This window comes from Sylvia atricapilla, chromosome 5 (genome assembly GCF_009819655.1).
Source record: "Sylvia atricapilla isolate bSylAtr1 chromosome 5, bSylAtr1.pri, whole genome shotgun sequence".
NCBI classification, from domain to species: Eukaryota; Metazoa; Chordata; class Aves; order Passeriformes; family Sylviidae; genus Sylvia; species Sylvia atricapilla.
In genome coordinates, this window is record NC_089144.1 from 38304812 (window position 1) to 38332740 (window position 27929).

The 27929-nt window shown below is 39.0% G+C and overlaps 1 protein-coding gene across 1 annotated transcript in view; it reads left to right on the forward strand.

The window, feature by feature from the left end:
* Positions 1-17021: 17021 nt before the first annotated feature.
* Positions 17022-27929, forward strand: part of SYT1 (synaptotagmin 1) — a 339396-nt gene continuing 328488 nt past the window's right edge. The window contains exon 1 of the mRNA XM_066319213.1: positions 17022-17203. The gene's annotated coding sequence lies outside the window, so the exon portion shown is untranslated. The remainder of the gene's footprint in view (positions 17204-27929) is intronic.

A 27929-nucleotide genomic window follows, 5' to 3' on the forward strand; every position in this document is an offset into this window, starting at 1 on the left:
TTTATAGGGCACAAGTATAAACAAATATTCATTGAATTAAGACATGGCTGATTTAAAACCTATCTTACATTTTGATCCCGTGGGTCAAAATAATTAATAAAGGGTTCTTTGGAAACATCTGTATACAAAGAGTTACACTTTTTTTTTTTTACTCTCTAAAGTGTGTTGAATTATCTGCTGAAATAATCTCTGAAAATAATTGGGAGTCAACATTTCTTCAGAGAAAGAAACATTCTTTTGATAAATCACTATTTCCCATATTTTTCATAAAACTAATTTTCTCTTTGTTTATGAAACTACAGTGGGTGTGAAAGTAAGTCTCAATTCCAACTTTTTCACCAATTTCAAAGTGCAAAGCGGTAAAACTGAACAGCTCATAGATCTGCCTATTAAGCTCTCATTTCGGCCAGCAAACATTTAATACACAGGCAACAGAATCTGAACTTTCTCCTTATTGATTTTCTGTTTGTGAGCCACATTCCTGAAAGTATGTATTTTATCCACAGTAAACGTTATTGCTCTCATCAATGAAGAAGGTCATTGGTCATTATCTTTCCATTTCAGCAGCAATTATGATCAATTCCTATTCTATGTGCTGGTCTTCATTTCACTGTGGGAATGTGGTAGACATCTGTCATACATTAAAAAAGTTTAAGAAAAGTGGCTTGTATGATCATTTAGCTGACGTTTTGAGTATCATTAACTTATATTTGGGTGAACCTTTTTCTGGAAATCTCTGAGTCCTACAAAACCAACCCTCCACAAACACTTCTGGGTCAGACAAAACCTTTTAGCTAAATTTCTTGAATCACCAGTATTTTCTTTGAAATCCTAATGGTCTTACTGGAATACAAATCTGTCATTTCAAGCAACAGACAAAGCTGGCAGACCTAATAGGAATTTCCCATTGGACTTGCTTGAGAATCCAGCTCTCACTGAAGGACTAAGCAAGTCCCTTCCCATCTCTCAGAAAGACTTGTCAGGAAGTGCAAATGAAAATCTTTACTTTTTACATAGCTCTCTTGCTGCCTGTCTATATCCATCTGGCACTTTGAGATAAGGTCATGCACAAATGGTGTTTCCAGGTTGATCTGTGTGTATTTAGAAAATAGGTACAATCAGTAAACAAGGAACAAAAATATGAAGGTATAGCCTGAAAGTGGCAAAGCAAACATACAGATTGAGAAAACAAAGGGGTTTGCTGTGTTTTCTAAACACTCAACCTTTTAACGGTATGTCTTAAACTAATGTGTCTAAAATAATCTTTACATAAATGGGAGGAATATTTTTCCTGTAACAGTGAACTTTACACTGCATTCTCTAATGTTGTGAACAGAAGCTTCTGTTGAAAGAACTTGCCCAGAGGTTCTTTCAAGAAAAGATGCTTTTATTTATAATCTCCAGAATTCCCAAAATGCAATGGTGTACAAAGACACTTGAAAGTAGACTTTATGATAATATGGGGAAAAAAGATGTGAATTCCTGCTGTGCTGAGTTGGTTTGATATACTGTAAAGTCCTTAAAAACTGAGCTTAACATGTCTTTTGGAAGAAAAAGGAAACTTAAAAAGGTCTTCATAACATGCCTATATGTGTTAGGAATAAACTGCTTACTGCATGTGCCAGTTTGCCATGCTTTTTCTTCTAGTTTGGATTAAAATGGCTCATACTTGTAAATCCAGGGAGAGAATGAAGTAAACACAAGAGTTCAATACTTCAAATAGATGTCGAACTTTTAAATTTCCATTTACCAGCCTTCTCCCTTAAGAAAAGCAAAACTGCTTCAGGCAAGTTCTCCTGCTACTATTATCTGGGCACAAATAGCTCCTCTTACTTTCTAGCCTTGGACCAGGGAATGGAGGGTTGGGCTGTTATAAGGCTAAGCATCAAGGAGGAATGGGGAACTCCAGATAGCTCTCCATGTTTCCTGCCTTTATCTCTGGACAAAACAGAACATCTCTGCAGTGCCAGAGAGAGTGGCAGCCCAGAACTTCACAGGAGTGCCAGCTGGAGTGTAAAAATTCTGTTTAGCAAGGGTTTTGATATTCACTTACTAGAAAGGAATGGGTCTATTGAAACCGAGGCTGCTCCTGGAACTGCCACATGGCTCAGGACTGGAAGGGGAGCACGGGGGGCCAGGTACCAGTGTCTCTTCTGTACAGCATGGCAGAAGATAAACCTCTCCTATTCAAAACTTCTTTAAATGAAAAACATTTGTTGGATAGGGTATGGTGACCTGTTGGCTTGCTGAGGAGGATATTTGCCTGAAATGCAGATAACCCAGATCCAATTTTCTGTTCCAATTCCAGTTCCAAATTGGATGGAACAGGGACTTGAACTTGAAGCCTCAATTCTCAAGAGAGTGCCACTACCTTAAAACCTAGTAGCTAGAACAGCTCCTGGGATTTTTTTAATTTTAATTTTGTTACAGGGATTCGGAATTGGAGCCCATAATTGCTTTCAGCTGTAGTTTCACTGAAACAAATACATTCCTATAGAATTTGATTAAAACAGATCAGTATTTTTTCTGCCAACATCAATGAATCACAGATATTTTGGGGACCTAAAATTATTTCAAAGTAGGAAAATGAGAAGGGTAAACGAGGAGAATGGCATGGGATCAGAGATGAAGGTAGATAACCCAAAATCCTATTTGGAAAGGAAAAGTCCTATTTGGAAAGGAAACAAAAACTTCCCTTTTAATAATATCTCTAGAGCATTCCTGGTGGAATATCTGTCCAGCTTACACGGCCTATAGACTTTCTCCTCACCAGTGATCACCTGATCAGAGATGGAGCTGTATATTAATTCACTGAGTTATCCAAGTCAGGTTCAATCTGGAAAACTGCATTCACAGCCAGAAATCCATCAGAGCCCAGTTTAGGCTCAAGGCCCTTGATGTCTATTGTAGCCAGAAAACTTTTCTCTTCTAGCTTTTTCCTTATCTTCTTATTCTTACACTTTCTGACGTATATTTCTATAAAGGCCTTTTTTGTTTTCTACTACTTCCTTTTAATTGCACTGAGATTTTTTTGTCCAGAAGCTTCAAAATCATTCATACCTTCTTGCTTCAATCCTTTTAGCAAACATGTGCCGATGCAGTTGTTTCCCTCAGAAGGACTGATTTAATCATTTGAGCAAATCACCTATATCAAGGGAAGATTTTTGCATTCTAGTAGTCTCAAACTGAAAGAGGTTAAATTTGTTAATGAGATAATATCATTTGTTTACATTGAAGAAGGACAATACTTGGAAGATAGTGAGAGCTTTTTTCATCTCTCCCACATTATTCAGATACAAAACAGTCTAAATGTCTAATCTTGCCTGTTTTCCAGCTCAATTCCTAGATAACTTTTGGAAAAGTGAAATGATGGAAATTGCAAACATTAGGCAAATGGTTAAGAACCATTACAGATGTATGCAAACCCAAGGATATGAAAACACCTATAGTTCTGTCAACTGTATTTTACAGATTCTGTGCAGACTCCTTAGAAGATCATGAACTCTAGACCAAATGAATGTGATGAGAATCCAAACAGGTAGAACATAAGAACAGGTTACTAAACCTCAAACCAGGAAAAGCACTGGAGCTCTAAACCACCAGAAAGCAGTCATATTTACTGAGATATAAAAGTAAAGGTGTAGAAGAAAATATTACAGACTTTTTTCTTGAGAAAAACATAAAAGTTTGCCTTCTGACATTCAACTGAGTTGAAAGTTAATCTTTGTAATAAACTAATACTGCCACATCAGCATATGCCAAAATCCATGGCCCATTCATGCCAAACAATTATTTGTTCATCTTTCCTTTCTGATAATGATCTGTTATAAGTTCAACTAACATAAATTCTTATGTATTGGTATTGTGACTATACTGACGAGCATTTAGGAATCCATTAGTACTGCATCTACTTAAAAAAAATCAGAATCCTAAAAGACTGGCTTGAAAATTAAATTTAGAAAAATACATGAATTTGGAGATTGCACTTTCTCTGTGTTATTTGACACTTGGGTGATGTTTTTTTCAAGCTTTACTGCATAATGTTTTTAAGCTAGCTGCAAATGTAAAACAAGAGAAAAAATAAATCTGAAATGTGCACAAAATCCCGAGGCTGAAAGTACAGCTGGGAAGAGTTCTCAATGCCAAGAGAAAATGAGTTGTCTGAAGCAGAATTTCAGAATTTTTGTTTCTATTTGTTGTTTTACTATGGGCAAATTACAATACCAGTGTCTCCTGGTTCTGCAAAAATGTGCATTTGAAATATTACCAATTAATGAAATGTGGTACATTAATTTGGAATCAAGTTTAGACTGCATGACTCATGTCATGTGGCATCATTCCACATAATCTGTTTACAAAACAACTTGTTTCCTGCAATGATAGCACGCGGGTTTTGGGGGGCAGTCATTATTAAACTGGTTTACAAATTTTGACTGTGAAAAACAACGTATCTGCACTCTGTAAAAATATATACAATTACCTGAATCCCAGCTATGTTATGTTGATTCTGCTGTTTCTTTTCCCGGTTGGAAAGAGAAAGATCTTTTCTTAAAATAAGCAGATGGAATTTCAAACTACAAGCTTGAATGAATAATTGAAAAAACAAAAATGGCAGAAAACTGAAATTGTTGTGGAATCAGAAACAAGGATATGCAGAATAGACATCAGAAATTATGGATGCCAATGCAAAACAATTATGTTAAACGTGTTCTAGTGCTATAACATCACTGGTGCATCATCTAGTGCTATAACATCATTTTAATAACAGGAAACATCTGAGAGTCTGTTTTATAAGCAGGATGCTATTTGGTTCTAGTCCATGTGGGAACTACTGAGAGGTGCTAGGACAGGTTTCACACAAATCAGTTTTTAAACTTCTAAAAATCTTTCCTTATTAGTATTCCTGTTACATCTGCCACAGCAGACAGAGTCTGAAGAGGTCACAGCCCTGATGTGAATGTGATCTCTTAGTCAAGACCCTGGGTAATGGATGGGTTTAGGCTCACTTTCTCAGGCCCAGAAGCAGGAGAACAGTTTATGACCTGGAGCCCTACCTACATGCTACAAACAGACCCTCAATAAAAACTGTGTTAGTCAGGGCATCCTAGCACAGATATAGCTATAATATGGTAATCTGAATTTACAGAGCCTTCATAGTCCTTCTCCACATCCCTACCATATTGTATTTCCAGCACAGTTCCACTGGGAATCTGTCATTTAGAGACTGGCTATCTTTCTTCAACTAGGTAGAGAATGAGCATCAATAAAAGCACCTTGGATCTCTGTTCTTAGGTAACTTTGACTCTGTGTAAAACTGTGTCTTTGTTTTCTACTGCAAGATGACCTTTCCCTGAGCACACATCTCTGGTTTTGGGACGAAGGTTTCAATTTTGCCTTAGTTTTAATAGCAGACTGGCTCTGCCAAGGTAAGAGCCAACCTGAATCCTTGCAATGAGAACACAAATGAAACCACTTTTAGAAATATATAGCTTTTTGCTGCTACAAGCAGTGGTTTTGTGCCCATCTGAGCTTCTTTGATTTTTTAAAATTAAGTTTTATTTAAAGTAAATTATAATAATAAAGACCTTAAAATTTTATAATATTTTTACTATAAGCATTGGATTAAAGCTGAATAATGCGTTAATGGGTATCTGTCAAGGGATACCAAAAGTATAGAGGCAATTTGCAGAGAGAAACCTGAGATTCAGCAGCTTCTGAGTAGCCATATGCTCAATATATTCAGCAGCTTCTCAGTAGCCAGGCTGACATTAAATTAGGCTGCTAGAATGGGATGTTCAAGTGAAGTGCCAGTATTCTTGGGGTCAATGTCATCAAGTGAGTATATAATCAGAAGAAAATTAGGGCATTTAACTAAAAGGTTTGAATTTGAAAAGATAGAATAGTCAAAGATCAAACCAGCTTTACACTCCTAAATTAGTTCTAATTGCAGAAATGTGGATTCTATCAAATCTGCCTTGAGACCAGTAAAATGTCCAAATGGAAAACAGTAAGAACGTGTCCCAAAACTGTCAGTCATCTTGTGAGCAATGGATTTTTGAGGAGTTTCGTAATGGCAAATTTAGGCTAAATAATGCAATTGGTATACAGCAAGTCAGATACAGAAAGTCTAGTTCAAATGCAATTTAAATATTACACACAGGGTTAGAGAAGGAAAAATAGGGGAAGAACTTCTGAGAACTTGGAGTAAAATGATACAGCTAAATACAAACAGGAAAGGAAAAAAAAACATAAATAAGGCAAACAGAACCCCTGTACTCGCATAGCCAAACATCTGTCTCACATTAGGAAGAATAAAGGCCAGAAAATATCAGCATGACCTTCATTTAAACCTACATTTATATACCAATAGAAAATGGCTGTGTTCAGTTTTGATCATTGGCATCAGACTTCAAATTACCTGTGTTCTTTCACCAAGAGCTCTATTTTAGCAATTCTAACTCACAAAAGTCCCATATTTTTGTTATATCTATGGAGATATCTTAGAACATCATTATAAGCTTAACTGTATGTCAATTTATTACATGATTCAAATCAAAATGTACTTTTGGAAACCTTCCCAAAAGTTTACATTAGTGGGTCCTTACTCCTACTTTAGGACTATTAACATTATACAATGCATTAGAGGCTGAAGGCATAAAGCAAAGAAAAGGTTTAATTACAGTTCCTGTGTGGAAGCAAAAATACGTGGCAAGGATAAAGAAGAAAAGATAAGAAACCAAAAACAAAACTAAAAAAAAAAATAGTGATGAGAAAATCACCTTAGAAACTACATCCTGAGGCAGAGGATATTGTGATAGATAGTGCTGATGGTTCCAGCAAGAGCTGCAGAGATTATCATTGTATAGTCACTTTTCTGTGGCTTATTAGGAGAATTTTAGTTCAGTCAACTCTCCAGTTCTGGCTCAAGTGTTATGACCTGAAGGCAAAGATTACTCTGCTATACTTTCTATCATAAAAAAATGCATTAGATATATTTTTTAATTAGAAGAATAAACATACATAATTTTCTGCACCAAAAGTACTATAGGAGGAATTGTTATTGAGACTGTATTAAAAATGTAGTTCTTACTGTGAATGTGAAGTGACTTTTGCATATTTTAAGGTTGCTTCAGGGGATTCCAGCAACCCCTTGAAGTTAAAAAGAATAATATCAGAAAGAGCCTTTTTCATCTTTTTCCAGACAGTACAAACCCCAATTCCAAAACAAACTTTAAACTCACTCTCCATGCCAAGAGAAGAGCATCTTAATTGCTATCCTAGCTTTACTACTACTATAGTAGCCTCACTGTAAAATTTACTATATCCTTTACTCCTATAGTATATATCTTTAATACTATACTATTACAGGTATAATTGTATAGTATTGTATTGTATTAGCAATAATTATTGCTAATTTATTTATAGTTTATATTTTACTTTATATACTATTTCTGGTTTAATTTAGAAAAGACAGATTTATTTTATTTCTGTATTAATTAATTTAATTTCTAATACTGCTATACTAGCTTTCCTACTTTATACTAGCTTCACTACTTTATACTAGTTTCATTACTAGTATATAGGCTTTCCTACTGCTGTAATAGAGGTAAATATATAAGTTATCACAGAGCTCATAACACTTAACTGTAGAAAATGTAAGTACCATTTTCTCATCTTGGTATCAATCTGTGTATGACTGTTTGGAAAGGAAGTCTCCAATGTATAATGAGAAGGGGGGAAAAAAGTAAGCAAGGGAAAGGTCCTGAGACACGTACTCCAAGTCTAAATTATATGAATGAACATGAAAAGCCTAAGTAGAAATCTTGAGCTACATGAAGTGTTAGGTATACCTTCTATACTTTGCAAAGGTGATTCATAGACTAAGTCTGTGTTTGGTGCACATTTGAGCTGTATCCACATTGCTGCAGTCTGTAGATTGTGTCCCAAATTGGTTTCCCCTCACTACAAAATTGTACTGGTTATAGATCATTATAGACCATTATTTTACCTTTATTTACCCTCAATTTCTGTTTCAAACACATGCTGTAACTGTGTAGGAGTTATACAGGAGTATATAGGAGTAATACAGGAGTAGCTCTCTGCTTCCCAAAGCCCATAGAGCATTACAACAATCTAAATCTGCTCTGCAGACATCCTGCAGGTGAGTGGTCATTAACTTCCACTCTTCTACCTGAAGAACCTGGACAAAATCTCTTAAGCAAATCCTAGCCCCCTAAAAGGACAGACAGGGCCATAGCTGCATGAGTGCAATCTGTTCTTTGCCATCTGGAAACTTTGGAGAAATTAAATTAATTTCAGATAGCGGAAAACCGTCCATCTCCAGACCTGGAACAGCTTAAAGCAGATTTTCAGGATGACAGTGAATTTCAGGACAAAAATAATTGCATTTGCCAAGTGTTTGGTATACTCCTCTGAAGCTCCAGATATTAGAAGGATGTCATTATCCTTTCAAGCTTAGTCACTGCTGATCATTAGTTTGAGATAGGAGAATCTACTGTCAAGATCATAAAATTGCTCACAGACCTCATGTATGTCATCCATAATGAAATGGTTTCAGAAGAATCACTATACTCCTCCAGGTATTACACAGCTTCCCCAGTTTTTTTGAGTGATAAATAGTGTTCATATGACCAGTTGACCACCATCCTAGGAGACAGCCCTCTAACAGAAGGAATGGGTGTGGCCCCTCATATGCTGGTTCGTGGACTCCCTGACACCAAATTCATGAAGGAAACCTGGGAAGCTGACCCATTTTGGCTAATTCTGATCAAGGATGGACATACACAGCCTTTTAAGTTGTCAGTGTATAGCTGTTCTTCTGAACCATGAACATGAATCAGCAGTATGTTGCTGCAGCACAAGTGGCCAACTACATCCTTGTCAGTGTCAGCAAGAGAAGACCCAGGAGATCAAGGCAAGAAATCTATCCCTTTATTCAGTAGTTGTGAGGAGGTCTGGAGGGACACCTACATAACTTGAAACCCTTCATCCTTCATGGTGCTTACAACCAGATTGAACAAAGCCCTGAGGAACCTGTTCTATCAGGATCTGCTTTGAGCGTCTGGTTATAACAGATGACCCCTAAATGTCTCTCATAACCTCAGTTATCTTTTTAGCAGCAGAACTTCATGGCTATGAAATTTATCATGCAGGGGCATCCAATCTTTTTTTCTCACATAACTCTCTAATCAGCACCAGAAATAGGAACAGAACCTCGAATGGATCCTCTGTATACCACAAATACAGTTCTTTGTAACATGGCACTACAACCTCCTTTCTAGAGGTTCTTCCAGAAAGGTACATATATTTCTGAGATCCTTGTGGAGGACTGTAAGCTGACATCAGATATATGATAGCATCTGTAGTGAAGTGAGACAAAACATGACAAAAGTATCAGCTAGTCTCCGTATTCATGCTCTGAGATGTTTTTTCTAGCACAGCCACTGAATGTGTTCACCAATACATAGGCTGTAAAGAAAGTCAGAGTTTGCATCAGTGGCAAAAACTGGGAGTGTAAAAACTTCATAATACTGAAATACTCCAAATGGGCTTGGTCAGAGAATTTTTCATGTTCTGATCATCACTAGAGGGCTGGTGTGTTTTTTCAGGGCAGGTCCGCTGACATCAGTGTGAGCACACCCAGCTTCAGACACAGGTGAATCTGTCACCACTGTGACTCCTACCATCCATCACAGGTCAGCCTGCAGGGTACAGTGTGTCACAGTAAATGAGACATTAGATTGTAATTAAACTGGCAATTAAACTGTAAATAACTTTGACAAATAACCTTTTTTTCCTCAAAAGAAAACCATCAAGGATTTTTTAGAAATGACTGCAGGAAAGAAAATCAAACAAGTTCTATTTAAATAAGAGTAGAAGGGAAAGAAAACTAATATAAATGTTCTGGAAAAAGTCAAATGTAAACATTTTTATGAACCCCTTTATGATGGAAATGGCATGACTGGTTTCCTTAAAAAAAGAAAACAGGTCAGAGATAAAGCTTAACAATTTTTAGAGGAAAAGCCAAACTGAAGAGGAAGCTAATAAAAAACCCCTTAGCATTGAACAGGTATTTTTTCAACTTAGAATGACTGATGCTCTAAAAATCCCTTTTATTCTGCAGATACCTTTGTATGTATGAGGGAATAATGATGATAATGCCTTTCTATGATGATGGTGAGAAAGTGTAGGCCACAGATTCCAGCAGAAATAAGAAAGGACAGAAGGAAGGAGTCCACTCTAAGTCCCAGAATAACTTAATCTAGGCTCTCATCTTCAGAAAGAACATTTTAATTTAGAGTTCCAACATCAAAGACCATATGAAATCACCATTTCTTTGAAAATCTACACTAAAGGACAAGAAGATATTAACCAAAATCCTTAAACTAATTAGTACCAAACACTCCTTTGGGCTGAACTTCTCCCTAGGATCAAATTACTGAGCTTAAGTTAGCAAACTCTTAGTCCAATCTCAGTGTGGGCAAAGACGAGCTTCTAGTGATGAGAACCTTTATTATCCCCATCCTAAATTGCTTTTTCGTCTTTATTCTTTTCTTTTCCTGTTTTTTTAAAATTTTGTTTTTATCCCAGAAGCAACATTAGTAGCTACTTCTGTTCACACACAAACAGAATGAAAAACCAAACCAATGACTTAATAACCTTTCCATTCCTCGGCAGGAAGCACTTTATTACCGCACCTCATCATCTGTCAGAATTCTGACTGCAGACTTCACCTCCATTCCTAACAGAAAAAAACAAATCCCGGTTCTTTCAGAAAGGCATCCAACAACAGGCTGAAGAGGATGACTGTAATTGTTCAGACCATTTCACAGAGGACTGGCAATGTCCAAAATATATTCTTAGATGAACAGAAAGGACTGAGAAGGAAGGTGAAACGACTGGCAAGCAAACAGACCAAAAGCAAAAAGCCTAGGAAGGTGATAGGGGATTCTCAGTGCAGATTTATGAGCAGCTACGGAAGATGACCTTGCCCCAGACTAAGTAGGAACTATTGAATGAAGTAGAAACTACGTCCCCAGAGTGCAACTGGAGTCTCTGCTACCTTAAAACTTTGTATTTAAATTCAGCACTTGAATTAAAAATTATGCATTGGTACATTAACTTCTTTAGGACTCTGAGGCAGTTTGATTTATCGAAGATAACAGTCGTGAAAACTCTGCTTTTAAGATGGCAGGTCTTACTACAGATTTATACCCAACTGTGAGTAGAATTAGGTTCGCTGAGTAGGATTTATTTTTCTTTGCCTAATTTTTTTAAAAAGCAAGAAAGGCCTTCTTTTCACTAACTTACTGCAATGAATAAAAATGCAGCTTTGACCTGGATGAATATCTATCAAGGTTTGCAGAAGAGACATTACTACTGACCTTATCATCTTAACAACACAGTTGGAGAGCTCTATTTCCTTCTAATTTATACTCACACAATTTGAAGGCTATGGCATATGCTATAGAAAAAGCAGTAAGGCAAACAAAACAATTCTTTTCGTTTGTAAACAAAACTGTGTTGCTGACAGACAGAATTGCCAGAGTAAATGATAATTTACCATATTGTATACTGGCTACAACATTGCTATGAAGAAAGCAAAATTCAAAAATCTTTTCTACTAATTATATTAATGACATAATTTTCAGTTCATTTATCTATGTGGTTTGCAAGCTTTTAAGCTCAATAAAAATCTAGACAGCAGACTTTTTAAGAGAAGTAAATGCATTTTTTAAACAAACAGGAATTATTATGAAAGAATAATTACTGTAAAAAAAGAATAGTGACCCTTTCTTGATTTGGTATTTTAAATACAAATACTAGGGTAATTTTAGTTTGAATGAAATGACAATGTGAGCTAAATGAAAACAGACTTCCTTGAGAATTATTTATCATGCTACTTATATTCAGAAGTATTTTCTGAAACTTAGAATACATTAACTAGGTCTTTAGGAACTCTATCCCATCTTTAATTCACCTGGAAGTTCTTTACCTACTCTGCATAGTTAGATGATAGAACTTACCACGCCTTATGGCTGGCCTGGCTTCCTGGGTCATTCTTGCTGTATGTCTGGTACATGGTGAAGTTTTCATGGACATCTCAAATTAGAGACATGAAATCTAGAAAGCCTGAAGCCTTAGGACTTTACCTCTATTTCTGTATTATAGTTTGATATATTATTCACCTGCACTCCACTCTCAGGTTGGTGTAAATACAAGCGTATTTTGTACTTAAAAGGCAATTCATTTGAGTCTCTCCATATGGAGCTATGCTTAATTTGTATTAGAGACATGGAATGTGCTCCCTTATGTGCATTGTAATAATCATTCATACTTATTTGAAAAGATATTGTTTAAGTCTCGACCCTCTCGTCAAAGGTAACACTGACTGCCATTACACAGATCTTCCACCTGCTTTGCAAGGTCACTCCTCAAAATTAAATTAGAAATCCTATTTCACATTCTTTTTATTACCCTGCCACCCATGTGATGCATATACTAACTGTGGATTAGAAATTTTACATGGAGGAAGCCATAAGGTAAAGAGATTGATAATATCTGGGTGTTCTGGAAGCTAAGAGCTCAGTAGTTTGTAATTTTATAAAGTATATGTGCCTGAAGAAAGAACTGGGACTTCAGTCCAGCTCATCTTACCTGCACTGAAAACACTTTTTTGGACTACATCCTGAGCAGCCCTTTGGTGAAAACTGACTTGCAAAGTGGGGAGGGGGATTAGGGATGCAGGTCTGACAACCTGAGAGAGAATCCCTGAACAAGGGGCACCATCTACAGGGGAACAGACTGACACTGACTCAGATCAGTTCTCACATTACACAGCTGACATCTGTGCAAAGCATATGCAAGTCGGTTTGGCTACACTTGAACACCCCCTCAGAGTACTTCTGTTTTCATTTTCATTTCTGCTGCCACAGTGTCCAGGAGCCCTGGGCACAAAGCAGGAGTTCTCAGTGTCAGCTGCTATACAAATGCAGAGTAAAAGAGACCATCTCTGCCTAAACAACTTAGAAGCAGCAGCAGATGTGTACAGATCAAACAGAAGAAAACAATGAAATCAGATGACAAACTGAGACAAACATCAGTGAGTGGACTAACAAATTCTTTGATTTTACCCTTTGATTTTTAGCTGTAATCAAAACCACAAAACCCCAACGTTTATTCCCCACTCTCTCTACCCAAATGATAATCACATATATTGTAAGAAAAATCATATTCAAAGGTGGATTACCTCATATAATACTTCAATTAGTTGTGTATAGCTGAATAGTTACTCCAGTATTAATTTTACTGAAGGTTAATTCTCACTGTGGGGATGTAGCTTTCTCTCTTCTGCTTTCATGTCTTACATTCTAAGTGCATCATCACCACTCAGTAGGTATTAAGCAAACTTTACTGAAACCAAGAGTGTGACAGCATAACACCAAGAAGGGATTCCAAGTGTTTAATTTTCAGCTATACAGACCAGCCCTTGGATTCCCAGTCAACTGGAAAAAAACACCAAAACAATCAAGAACAGACATTTAATATGCTAAAATAAATTTCAGAAACACATTCTTAAACTCGAGCAATCAGAGCCCAATTTGAAAAGCTGTTCCATTTCCCTAAGCAAAACCCAATTCCTTTATCTTCCCACATAGGAACATCTCTAAAAACCGAGGATGGAAAAGACCAAACCAAAGCACAAATAGAAGTAAATTACATGAAAATGAAGAACAAAATAAAAACATTTTTCTGTTAAAGACAGGGATCTGTAATCTTGTGCAAGACAAAGCCAGTGAATCACGACAGTCACAGTTCAGTTAGTTTACAGATCTACCTGTTAAGTAAATTAACATGCCACCAGTTGTATTTACCTATTTACCTGCCAGTGATTTGCTCTCATTATTTATCTGACTTCCCATCTTGTACATCTATTTGTGGCAGTTGTGATACTTGCTCACACAAAAGGTGACCTACAAAAGGAAAGAAGTCAGAGCCCTGATTGCTTTTTTTTATGTGTAACAACTGCTGTTGCTCCTGAATTAGCCTCAGTTCAGTGACTGTCATTCTAGTATCTGCTCTTTATATGCCATAAAACTTGCCAAGATAGGCCTGAGAATATTGGTTTCATTGGCTTTGGCTCAGGCTTCCTCCTCCTTTATGGATCAAGCAGGAGTCTTTCATTTCCAAAATCTAGTTTTTATGGCTCATATTGCTTTCTAATGTTGAGGTTGTATCTTGAAGTCACAATACAAGAAAAGTAAAATAAAAATGACACACACAGAATCATTTCTAGTCTTGCTTTTTATTCAAATTTTTTTCTGACATTCCTGTACCTTTGACTCAAAGTCTAAAACAAAACCAGGATATATGAAGAATATAATGGAGTCTAGTTCTTCCTTTGTACGTAGCAGGATTCCTGATGGAACTTCTGAATGGCTGACACTATTTAAAGTTCTCTTCTGATACACTATAACACATAAAAAATTTAAAATTCCAAATGAAACAACAAAATAGAGTTTAGAATATAATTTATTCTAGGTTTGCACGTTTGTTCTTTTTTCTCACAATAGGATACCTTCTTCTTCCCTAAACACAACTGTGGAAGAGTTAACAATAATAAATACAGTGATCTATGTTTCATGATTTTAGGGGCTAGCATTCGGCTAGCACTCCGAGCATTCATCAAATGGCTCCTGAGCTCTTCTAGAACATTCTTGTCCATTCAGGATATGTTTGCCATTCCTCAAGCCTCACAGCTTCCTTTGGTATAATTAACATAATGACTGGATAGTAACTACCCATTTCCTTGAAAATGCAGTAGTGAAATAAAAATCACAGGACTGAAAACCTCTTTCCGTATGAATAATCCTTTGAACTTGAAAGAAACTGAAGGAAGCAACTTTTGCAGCAATTCTTTCATTGCAAACAACCAAGCTCAGAAAATAATAGGCAAAAACTCTCCCTGCCGTTACGACATCTGGTTTGGGGGGTTTCTTTGTTTTTGGGGGGCTTTTTCAACCTAGCCGAACAATTATGTATGGACTACTATAGTCCTAGAGTGCAAAAATTATGGTATCTTCTTCAGGGCTACTACTAGATAGCATTTCTGTTCCTTACTGTCTGTACACTAAGGAAGGGCCACTGGCCTTCAGTGATGTCTCTTGTCTTTGCTCAAATACTAAGACAGCTTATGATGTGTCATGCCTTGTGAATGTCAGACTCCCACAGACTTCTGGCTGTGTGGCTGTTAGGAACTCAGCATCAAGTCCTCATAATTACTAGCACTGAAATGTGTGGGTTTTTTAACTGACCAGATAAATGATCCTAGAGAAAATAATTCTTGCTATCTATTGTATCGGGACAGAGAAAATAGCAACTCTTTTAAACCATACAGAGTAATCTGAGCACAGGTGGCACTTCTGCATATGCAGTTTAAATTACGGGTGTTCCTCCTTTCTGTAGCTTAGTAAAAGCTTACATTATTTTTTTTGCATTTGCTTTCCTTCTCTCCTCTCATGATCTAATGTGCCCATACAAAAATACCTGCTATTCTGACTAACACACCTAAACCCAAATGTGATCGGAAAGATTGAACTGGAAAAGGGCTGTGAATTTGAGAGTCAAATCCCAGCATGAAAGTGTGGATGGGGAATAGCCGAATACAGCTCTGCTGAAGGCACAGTAAGTCACCTACGAGATGTGCCTGGGGGCTGCGTGACTTTCTCAGTTACCTGCTGACGACGGCATACGGACTCATCCCTTTGCCAACATCTGCTATCTATATTAAGACGTACTTCAGATAAATTTCACTCTCGTGTACTCACTGAAACAAACTAAATGATTGTGAAATATATTACTACTTTCTCAAGTTTTCTTAGAAAAACTGTAATCCAGCAGGATCCTGTACAGTACTGCATCAGACCTGGGCTACAACCTGTATGTTCAGTACCCTGTAACCAATTAAAGGTTATGGGAAACACTTGCATAAATACCACCCTGTTATGCTTGCAATTTTGCAGGTAAAATTGTTTTCCTCCTCTTTGAGGAATATTGCTTTTTATCCTCTCTGAGGGTATAAATGCAGCAATAATATATGCTGAGGAACAAAGAACTTTAGTCTGTTGTGCTTTTAAAAGCTAAGCTTACATCTAAATCTATTTCCATTTCCCTCTGGAGCCTGAGCAACTTTTTATGTTATATTAAACATTAGACAAATAGGGCAGATCTAATTAAAAGTTGAAGAAATGTGCTTCCCTTAATTGAATTTGTTACAGTTACATTTTGCAGACCAATGTTAATCAAAGCTCCAGTTCAGAGTGGATGGATCAAGGGAATTAGGTTAACCCCTGCACGTCCTTACCTGAACACGCGATACGGTCTGCTCTCGCCTAAGCCACAGACGCCAATTACGACTCGTCGCTCGGGTCGCGACTGCCCGGCGCGGCGGCAGCGGGAGGGCTGCGCACCGCAGCTCGCCTAAGAGAACCAACTACGCCTGCCGGGGGTCGCCGCCCCGCGACCTACGGGCGACGGCCACCGCCGCGCCTCTCCCGGGGCACCCGGCTCGCCCGACGGCCGCGGGGCTTGCGGCACAGCGCCTCTTGCCGCCCAGCGGCAGCCCCGCCACCGCCGGCCTTGCCCGCCGGGCGCGGGGACACCCTCCTCATCCTCCCCATCCTCGCCCTGCTCCCCCGCCCGCCGCCGCCCGGCCCCGCCCGACGGGGCGGACGGGGACCCGCGGCCGCGGGATGGGCGCGGCCGGCGCGGCGGCTCCACCCTCGGTGGGCGCCGGGCGATTGGCCGCGGGAGCGCGTCTCCCCGCCCCGCAGCCAATGAGGGCGGCGGGCCGGGGGTGATGGGCTGCCTCTCGCGGGAGGGATTCCTGGAGACGCTGCAGTGTGGCGGCGCTCCCGGCGCCGCGCAGCCCCCGTGCCGCCTCCGCCGCCCCGCCTCGCCGTGCCCTGCCCGCCGTGCCCTGCCCGCCGGCGGCCGCACCGCCGCTGAAACTTAACGCCCGGCGCGCCGCCAGCCCGCCGAGCGCAGGGGGCCGGGGCAGCCCTCCCGCCGCGCCGGGGGCGCTCCGCCCGCGCCCCGCCGCGCACCGCAGCCTCGCCTCGGGAGCTGCCGCCGTGGGGAGAGGCTGAAGGACGGAGCCGCCTGCGCCCGCCCCGGTTGCCAGGTAAGGCAGCGCCCCGGGGCCGCCCGCAGCCGCGCCCGGGCGGCGTCGCCTCGGGCGGGGGGGCTGCCCGCTGTGCGGGCGGGGGGAGCGCACACGCTCCGGGGGCGGCTGTAACGCCGCCCGCCGGCGCTGCCCGCACTGCCCGCACTGCCGGGGGGCGGGGGCCCGCCCCCGGGGCGCTCCCGGCGGGGCTGGGGGCGTTTACGGGAGGGGCGACACAGACAAAGGGGACGCCCGCGCCCCCCGCCCTCCTTGCTCCCCGCCCTCGCGGAGCTCCGCCGTCGCCCCCCGCCCCGGCTGCGGGAGAGCGGAGCCGTCCGCTCTGCATCCCTCCATCCTTCCCCGCCGCTGCCCGGAGCGGGCGCCGAGGCGGCCGCCGGGCCAACTTGTTCCTGCGGCTGTCACCTGGCCGCTGCCGCCGCCGTGCCCCCGCCCTCGGCAGGGTGGTCTGTCCCGACGGTCGCCCCGGCGGAGGGCGGTGGGGCGCGGCGCTGTGCCCCGCCCCGGCGCTGGGCTTGTGGACCGCAGGACAACAGCTAATCTTTTATGTATCAATTCACAAAAGCCTTTCCCACATTACTTAGAAAGGCTGTCAGGCTAATGTGTTTTCTTTCCGTGCAATTTCATCTTCTCTGACATTGTTTCCTTCATACCGAGTGCCACTTGCTCTGCTTTGGTTTGGTACGTTCTGTTCTGGTTCCTAGGCGCACACAGTATGGGTAGGGGATCAGCGCTCTGTTTAAAAGTTAATTTTGCCTATCAAACTGTACTAGGTACAGTAGTAAGAAAGTGACAAAGAATGTTAATATTTCTTTTGTTTCCAGCCCTCTGAAATAAAGATATCAGACAACTACTAGCTTCTGGTAATCAGTATAGTAAATAAATTAAATGTAGTCATTGGAATGAGCCTTTATGGCACTTTCAACAATCTGTAATTCAGTCGTCTCTGATACAAGTTGCCTTTTGCTATTATTCATCAGACCCAGCTGAGTGATTTCTGTCAGATGGGAAGCGGTAGAGAGAAATCTCTAGGTAGATGTAGCTGAAAAGCTTTCCAAGTACAGTCCTAAATGAGCACAGAAAAAGCACTTGGCCAGAATCTCAAGACAGATGTTGGCATCCAAATAAATAATTTCTTTTGATTGTCTGGGGGATGTCGAGTTTTATTTTCCTTATTTAATAGCCATTTGCGTGTGAAGAAGTAGCTCTGTCTTTATTACCTTGTAAACTCAATGGAAAATGTTGTAGTGCAGTAATATTTCACTGTCTCTGAAACAATATTTTCTGTACAAAGGTCGGTAGAGTAGTTTTAGATACGCATGCATGTTGTAGATGACAAGTGGACTGCTAATCTGCAGCGGTGATATTGATCCTCAGAGCTGCTGTGCAGTGTGCCATCCATGTTGCATGTTAATCTCTTATGCGCTGTTTAAATTGCTTTATTGTGCGAGAGAGTTACTTCATCCTAGGAAAGGGAAGGATGGTACTTGCAGACCCAAGGGGAGTTTCCTTTCCCTGGTGAGCTGACATCTAGAGTTACAGATGGGCAGTTGTTTTAGGAGTGTCCCTGGAAAAGAGGGCGGGGGGGGGTGTGGGGGGAAGCTTTTGGGTACAAGGACAAGTAGGCAGCGAACTAATTTGCTTTGTGAGGGTATGAAATGACATCTCCTGCTATGCTTAAATAAACCTGCTCAGGAAAAGCATAAGGAGATTCCACATGTGTCTAGAATAGTATTTTCTTGTCTGTCTTGGAAACAAATGACCTGATTTTATGTCTTGAGTCAAATATATATCTTTTTTTGTTCCAAGCTTTTTGGGTTTTTATTAGTAGTGTCTGAGAGAAATATACTTTAATGTGGTCTATTACTTGGCTTGTGGTATAGTTGCTCAAAATTTGCATGCATGTAATTCATAAATTGAAACTATATGGCTTAAAAACATAGTGTAGGCAGCTTGAGTGAGAAGAGATAATTTCCAAAAGAACCACAGGGCACAAGATAATGACATACTGTAGGAAATAATCATACTCCTGCACTTGCGAAAGCATGAAATGTTCCAGTGTAGCCATTTCATACAAGCCAAATTTTCCTTCACATTACGAGCGCCTAAGTGAGCCTTATTAATGTTTGATGTGAAAGATGCTAAATCCATTTTAAGGATTGATACTGGAATTTAAAGAGGTAGCTCACAGACTAACAGAGCAGTTCTAATACTTCCTTAAAGCAAATGTGAAAAATAATCAGTTGCCACGTATGCCATAGCAGTACAAGTGGGATATAGTCTCCCGTGTAACACTGATGGGCAAGAAACCCCTTAAAACCGTAGATGTAGAACAATGATTTAACAATCTGAAATGTTCTTCTAGCTTAATCACAACTTAAATCAGATGTAAGAGATGACCAAAAAGATGTTCAGTGTTGGTTAGAGTAGTGAAGGTGTGTGATAAGGCAAGGTTGTGTTTGTCAGAAACCTAGGGGAAAAAAAAAATAATCTATATTCTTCCAGCTAGCATAGAGACACCGGAAACATAAAATCAATTTTTATGGTCTTTTGGCAGGGTTGGCTGTAATAAGTAAAAAGAAGGAGCAGCTTAGTGTCTTGGCAGAAGTTTTTAAGCCACTCAGCTGTACAGAACTCAGTTAATTGATGCTTCCTCACATGAAATTGAAGCTCTTATTTAGCATACTGTTGTCTTTTCCCGTCCATTCAGCAGTCTGCTTACAATTTTAAAGATATTTGCATGTAGTTTTAGATTTGCATGTTTAAGCACACAGATAAACTCTTTACTGGGAACGGCTTTCTGAATAAAAGGTACATGCAACTTGGTATTACCTGCTGTGGAGGAGACAATAAAGTTTGCGATACAATTGAAAAGAACAAGAAATATTTCTGCATATCTGGAAGAAAAGCATGGAGGAATTATTATGCATGGATACCATGGTCTCCTTCCCTCTGCTGGTGATGCCTATATAAATGTGCAGTTTCACAAAGAGATACTTCATCGTTTGTTTTTACTTTGATTCTCTATAGGGTGTTTGTTTTAGACATAACTCTGTATCTTGGAAAAAACTTAATTAGAAATACAGATAAGAGAGCAAACTATCAAATTGTGTTTACAGCTGACATTTACTAAAGATACTCGAGGTTAAAATAAAAGCATTTGCCAGACTAAGTAAACAAAGCATTAGGTTTACAAATATTTTCAGGATCGTTAGGTACAAATGGCATCTTTGCTAGAGTAGGCTTTACTTCTCCCGCATACACCCCAGTAAAAGAGGGGATTAGGAAATGAGGGTTATACTGTTGCATCTTTTATAGAAATACCAGACACCAAAGCAGAATGCGTTAGGAGGAGGACAGCTGACAAGGGTTTTTCATGATTTCTTCTGGTGATAGGCTAAGAGCAGGCTACAGGCAATCTCTTTCGGGGGCTATATGGATTAGCTGAGCGATTTGTGCAGCAGCGTGTGGAAATTTTTTTCTTGTTTAAATAAGAAAAGAACTAAAAATATTTACTACTAATAATTTTTTCCTTGAGTCCTGTAATGACTGAAAGCTGGATAGAGCTGTAATAAGGAGGTCTCCTTACGTACTACTTTTGACAAATGTCTAATCAGTATCTTTTAGAGGCTGGCTTTTCTCTTCTGTTGTTTTCCCCAAGTAGCTAAAGAAGGAGCACATGAATGGCTTATGAGAGAGACCATTTTTCTTAACCTGTTTTCTTATCACTGCCAGTCTGTAGGTATTTCCCTGAAACAGCAGGCACTGAACACTTCTCCCTCTCCATACTAGAGGGAGTGGTGTTGCCATCTTTTAAATTCTCAGAGAATTGCAAACTCGGGATGCCACTTCTCTTTTGTAGACATCCCTAAATAGTCTCAGAGAAATCTATCAGAACATGAAATAAATCTGGAATGTCTCCTGTGCAGTGTAGTTTTCTGATAAGCTTCTAATATTTATAGTATCTTTATAAATGGAGAAAATTTAACAAATTTTAACGCAATCATGAGAAATTATCCAAATAATTAATCATCTCTGAATTGTTATGGTTATATAAAAAAATTCAGGAAAATAAAATTTTATTTAGGAGTAGCTGAATCCAATTTGGTTCTTTTAAGGTTGCTGTCTGTAAGTTTCTGGGACACTCTTCAGGATTTATGGCTAAATGTATTGTAGTAGCTTCATTAATGTAGCCATGGCTATAGTGATTAGGTAGTATGATGCCTCAAAGCACCTCAGTGATGTTTTAATGAATTGATTAAAAATCCACTTACAAGTTCTGTTTTGCACCTTTATCTTAAGGGATACTGTTTTCCTGTAATCATGTGGTTGAAAAAATCAGTGTAGCAGTTGCAAAATGGGAACACTGGTAACCATTACTCAGCAGAGACGTGAGTTTACCCATGAACTCTCATGTACATGTGTTTAAATAACTATGTAGATAGTGCAGTTAAAAATAATTGGAGTGCTTTTGTGCAAAGCACTGTGGAAATAAAGATTCCTTGACAAATAGCTTATCTGGTTCTGGGTAACAGTTATGTTTTACCTAGAAAATATGTCTGTGTACCGATGAACACTAGATCTAGCAATTATTTAGAAAGCTTAATGACCACTAGTAGCATGTAGGTTTTTTTGTTTGTGTGTTTTGGAGTTGATTTTTTTTTTTATTTAGTTGGTTTGGGGTTTTTTATGGTTGGTTGGTTGTTTTTGTTTCTGCTTCTTTCCAAAGCTATGGACAGCATTTCTTTATAAACATTTATTTGTAGGATAAAGTATTAGAGTTGGGAGGAATTCTTAAAATATGTGATCATACAGAGAGGGACGGGGACAGTTGTTTTTTTTAATTTTTTAAAAGATAAAGTGATAAGGAAAACTTAGTGGTGTGATGTGTTGAGGGAAGACACAATATATTGGCAAATAGTTGAGGATTAAATGAGGATTAAAGAATGATCATGTGATACATCCCAGTCAAAAGAGTTTTTAAACTTTTTTTTTTTTTTTTTTTTAAAGTTAAAAAAGGGCTCCTTGTGTTTCTTGTTGAAATTGTAAGCTTTGTGTTTTGAATTCAGTAAGACATTTTATTTAGTTCAGGGCAATGTTCTAGTACAATACTGTAGAACAGCACTATTGTCCATGTGAACAGATTTTTTTTTTTCCATGTAATAAATTCCAGAACGGATAGTGTATGGGGAATTGCCACCTCCATTATTCCAACTCTTTTCATTACCTTTGACAATGATCTGGAATAAAATACAAAATCCATATTCATGAGAATACTTCTGGGTTTTTTGTGCCAATTTTAATAAAGTTGGAAAAAGTGCTATTATAGACTGATTTCATTTGGTTTCTCATTCTACAGCTGAATGTGTTTTAACAGAGTCCACTGTAATACTTTTGGCTACTTCAGTAAAAAAAAAAAGTGAGTCCCCCTAAATACTGGTTCTGAGAAGGATTTGGGATTACAGCTTGGTAACATGATCTACTCTTATTTTAAAGAGAAAAAAGGTTGTATGGAGCTGTAAACACTGACTGGAGTGTTGAGAGTAGGAAGGGTGCCTATCTCACAAAGGATGCTGGACTAGAATTAGAGGAGGGACTTGAGTTGTCTCAATTGAGTAGTGTCTGATCTGTTTCCTGATGGGACTCCTAAAAGCTTAGAGTTCTCTTTGGAAACCTGGATGTGCAGAAAGGCTCCTTGATCCCCACACAGTGAAAATGCTGGTATTAAGTTGTGCCCTTATACGTGGAAGTTCACACAGCAACGTGGCTGGGGCATACAAGCTACAAGAGCGCAGACTCAAAATGAGGTATCAGTGTTTTGTCCATCAGAGTAGCAAGTGTATGAACTGCCTTACCGAGCAGATGACACATTTCTGCTTCGAGTCTGAAGATTAGTATTTTCTTTTCTTTTACCTAGACCAGGTACAAGTTCTAGATTTGATGTTGAAATTGCTGGATTTGTGATTTGTGTTAATCCTTGAGAATGGAGGAGGTAATCACCTGTCCTTTTGACCTGAAAATCACCAACCCGTTGAACTTGCTCCTATTAACTCCTATTGTGTCTCTTGGATTAAATAGCATTTGTTGTAAAAGATGTGACATGTTGTGTGGTGTGAAGAGGTTCTGTCTGAACTTCTCTTAAGCTGCCCTTGTATGTTATAATCCTATTTCATCCGTTGTAACTGACAAGAAATTTTTGTTTATTTATCTAACTACTGTTCATCTTTGAGACCTGATTTAAAGCTCCTTGAAGTTGCTAACTCTTCTTTCTGTTTATTTCCTTCCTCTGATGTGTCCTAAAACTATAAATTGTGCTTATTAGTAGGTACTTCACGTAAAAAGAGGCTTCCTGTTACTCTTTAAGATGTAGGAATGCCAGTGCCATGTGTCTCATTGTTATGGCCTGGATTTGTGTAAATAGGCTTTAGTTTCCAGAGGCCCGTCTCTGAGATGGTACCAGAAGGACAATTCTGCGTTTGGAACTGGCTGTGCAGGTGGCAAACCTTGTGTCTGGCACCTGAACCAGGGTATCCTGTCATGATTCTGCTTTGAACCAGGATAAACTTGGCTTAATTAGCGTCTTCTATATCCTCTTTCCATGTGTCAGGCTATGGATAGTTAATTGGTGGCACTGGTAAGAAATTAGGTGTCTCTGATGAGGGGGCTACCTTTGAGAATGTACTCCCACTGAAGATGTCCTTGATTAGTCCAGCTGAGGGTAGAGGGCAAATATGTTTTTTGACTGCAAGTGGAATACTGGTTGAATTGCAGGATTTCTAGGTACTGAAATTAAAGTTTATGTATTTTCTAACAGCCCAAATATTTGATTAAAGATCTGTTATATTGTTGCATTTGATAACTGTATCTGGGGTAGACCAATATTTCCTTATGGAAAGCTTGACAGTGGATGCCTTTCTTTTTGTGATTTTGGATTTCTTCGTAGTTGTTTCTCACATGCTAATAATGAGCAGTTACCTTGCACTTGCTCATCATATTTGGCTTTCTTACTTCATGCTTTGTTAGCTTACTCAGCTGCTAGTTAGAGCTGAGGAACACCAGGCAATATCCATGTGACCTTGACAGAGGTCACTTGCTTCCTCATAGCTGTGTAAGTCTTTTGCTGCTCCTATTTTGTATATTTGCCTAATTTTTGTAAATATCACATAACAGGATTGATCTGTTTGGGGTTTTTATTAATGTGTGTTTACTCTTTTAGCTTACTGGGAAAATGCTGATAGTGAAAAATTGAAGTAAAATCATCTGGGACAAAAACTACATGAAGTCACATGCTATAGTTTTTTCTTGCATTTGTCATTTTCAAAATGTACGTTAACAATGGGCTTACTTTCATATTTGATATGCAAATATTTGCTTTATAAATTGTACACTGGCTAATAATTGTGAGCTGTTTACTCAAAATCAATTATTCTTTATTAATATTGATGAAAGTTGTGTTATAGGTGAGCAAGGCATGAAACTCGCTATGGGAATCAGCATTTTAGAAAAATAATGGTCATGAATATTTTATCTTTATATCAAGCATCTAGAACTCAAATTTTTGAATTGAGCACTGATTATTCATGTAGTGTCGATTAGATTCTAAAGCAAAAACTAGCCAAATGTCCAGCTAAACTGATGAACCAGTCTTTTGCAGGCATAGTAGGGACTGCCTGTACTGTTACTTAAGGATTCAAATGAATCCCTAAAGCCCAACCTTTTTTCTGCCTCTCCAAATATCTATGCCCATCAGTGGAATTCCCAAATGTATGTATTGCGTGTACGTGAAAGGAATTACAGTTGGTCTAATTTTAATGGAACATGTTAATATCACTCTTGTTAATAGCTTTTTTTGAATTTCCTTTCAGTGATAAAATGAAACTTGGAGAAGCTAATTTGTTTGGTGTTGAAATTTGGCTCTTCGAATGTCTATTCACTTCAGTTACCTCTGAAACAACGTATGAATTCGGTGGTGTTTACTGATTTCACAGAACAAAGCTAAATTATTTGCTAGAAGGGATCAATGCCTGGCATTCCCTAGTCTGTGGTGGTGGTGTGCCTTCTTCCACTCAATTCTCTGACTCTTTCTGTGCTGAGGAAAAGTAGTCTTTACTGGGGAGGTAAAAAGCCATCCACTTGGCATAGTTCTCAGTGTTGGCTTTAGGGGTTTCAAGTAGGTGAATGTGTAAGTCTGAAAGAATGAACTCAAGGGTGGACAAAAAGATCATAGGTGGACGTAATGAGTACTGAGCCTAATTGAGATTGTTCTAGTTAACAAATTGCTTAAGGTTTTGTCTTACAGTAGGCCAAATATTGGTTTTTCATGGGTCCTTTGGGGATGACCATTGACCATTCTGAATACGTTAGGGATTGTGCTGATGAAGTAATACAAGAATTTATCTTCAAACTGTGAAAAATATTAGCTTAGCCTGTCCTACTTATAGCTGTAGTGCTGTTAAGATACTTACAGGTAGTTGCTTCAATCAGACTTAGAGGTAATTATATTGAATAAATTCTAGGTACAAAGTTTAAGAGGTTGTATAGTAAGTAGTGCAGAACTGTGCTTAGTGTTTATCTTAAGCTGTAGTACTTAACAAAAAAGAGTGGGGGAATGTACTGAAACTTAACTCCTCCTAAAGACCATCAGCAGATTTATTAATTGTGGTTAGTCAAGTCAAGCTGTTGTCCCATTATTATTGGCTATATGAGTTTTCAGTACTTCTGTGTAGCAATGTTAGGAGGAGCTGGAAATACTGGCCTTAGCAGTGAGATGTGTGAGTGGAGGGGCTCTGTGTTGTTCCGTGACAGTCACACATTCCGTACCTGTCGGCGCAGAGATAAAGGTGATGACCTACACAGATTGTGCCTAGCAGAGTTAGAACTAAACCTTAGCTGTCTGGTGTCAGCAAGTTAGTGCCTAAGACTAACATGTAATAAGCATATTCACCATATGGGACAGCACCCTTGTACATGTGGATACAGTCACAGCATGTACAATTGATAGGAGTTTTAATAGTAGTAAATACATTTGAGCTTTTCCTTAGATAAGGCGCAGAAAGAGAGACTGAAATAAACGTGCTAAAATTTCTCCTTTTACAAAGCAACTGCTTCAGGCCATGTTGCTTTTTCCATTGGACTTGGTTTAGTATTGCTCTTCCAATTCTGGCTCACATAGACCAGAATTCTTGTTAATGTATTTCCAGTGAATAATTTTTTTTTTTTTTTTTTTAGATGAGCAGAATTGTGTCCCAGAAATACAGTTCTATTTTTTCCCTTCAAAGCACTTTTATAGTTGAGTTGGAAGACTGAATAAAAAGTCATTTATTGTCACCATCACTTCAAATAGCTATTTAGGCTTTTTTAAACCTGTTTACCTGTTTTGTTTTTGTAGGCTGCTTACTTGCCTGGACACATGGGAAAAATCAAAAGCAAGCAAACATCGTACAGTGTGGTGGCCATGTTCCTTTTTTTTTTTTTTTTTTTTTTTTTTTTTTTTTTTAATTTATTTTATATTATCTTTATGTACGAATGCTCTGTTAACACATGAATTCCAAATGTCGGTTGTAGCTGGCGACAGCTGTTTCATCAAGAGCTGCTTCATGTTTGCAAGGAACAGTGTTTGCTCTGCAGTCTCTTTAGAACAGGGTCTGACATATCTTGTAATGTGTTTATACTGTGCCTAACATAATAGGATCCAGATCTTTGACTGGGGACATGGACTGTAGTGCACAAAAACAAACAAAAAAAATTAGCTCAAATGTTGGAAAAAGTGCCATCATTTAAGGCCCCCAGAGATCAATAAACAGCTCACTGCTGTAACCATATCAACCCTCTCCTTCAAAGGGATTTTAATTGTATCATGGAAACTTCAGACCTGCAAATGTAAGCACTTGTCTGTTAGGCGTTCTGCCAGATATATGTATATTTTGCTGGTTATTAAGTACTGTTCATGCTAGAAGATTTGGACATCCAGTTTGGAGCTCTGTTTAGAAACTATGCCGAGTTACTCTTTAGAACCTCTTTACCTTCACCTTGGCATAATGACAAATTTTTCAGTTGAAATAGAAGAAAATTTTCTGTTTCCCAGTAATCACGATTTGCCATTTTCCAGTTGAAAACTAGGTAAGGTGTTTGACTTGCTACTGAAGAGAGCTATTTTATGTATAATGCTATGCTCACAACTGGGATTTGAATTATTTACAGGTGGGATGGTACAAAGGACCTGGATTTTAGCCTTCTGTGGCCAGGAGGGAATTTATCTGACATAAAGGAGATAAATTCGTTTCAGCTCCAGTTATACTTAAAAGACTAGCTACTTCATACCAGAAAGCAGTTTCTATGAAAAAGGAATTAGCAAAATTCTGCTACAGCAGAGCGAGAGCCAGTACAAGAGCCAGTTTATCTGTACAGAGGTTGATGTAATTATTGGAGATTTCTGCTCCACCCCTCAATAAGAGGCTGATACAGGAGAACACCTAGTGCTACTCTGATATGTGATAGCATAAATGGGCAAAACAAACACAAAGTCAAAACCATAGCTTCCCAGATAGCCTGTCTTGAATGTATGCATGAAGATTTCAGGTAAAGGTCTTATAGCTTTTTGTGGAGAGTGGAAGTCTGTACACATCAGACAGTAATTTATTTTATGTAGGTGCCAATCAAAGTAGTGTCCTATTGATGTGTTGAAACATAAATCCCATATGACTGATGGAGATCAATGGCAGAGGGA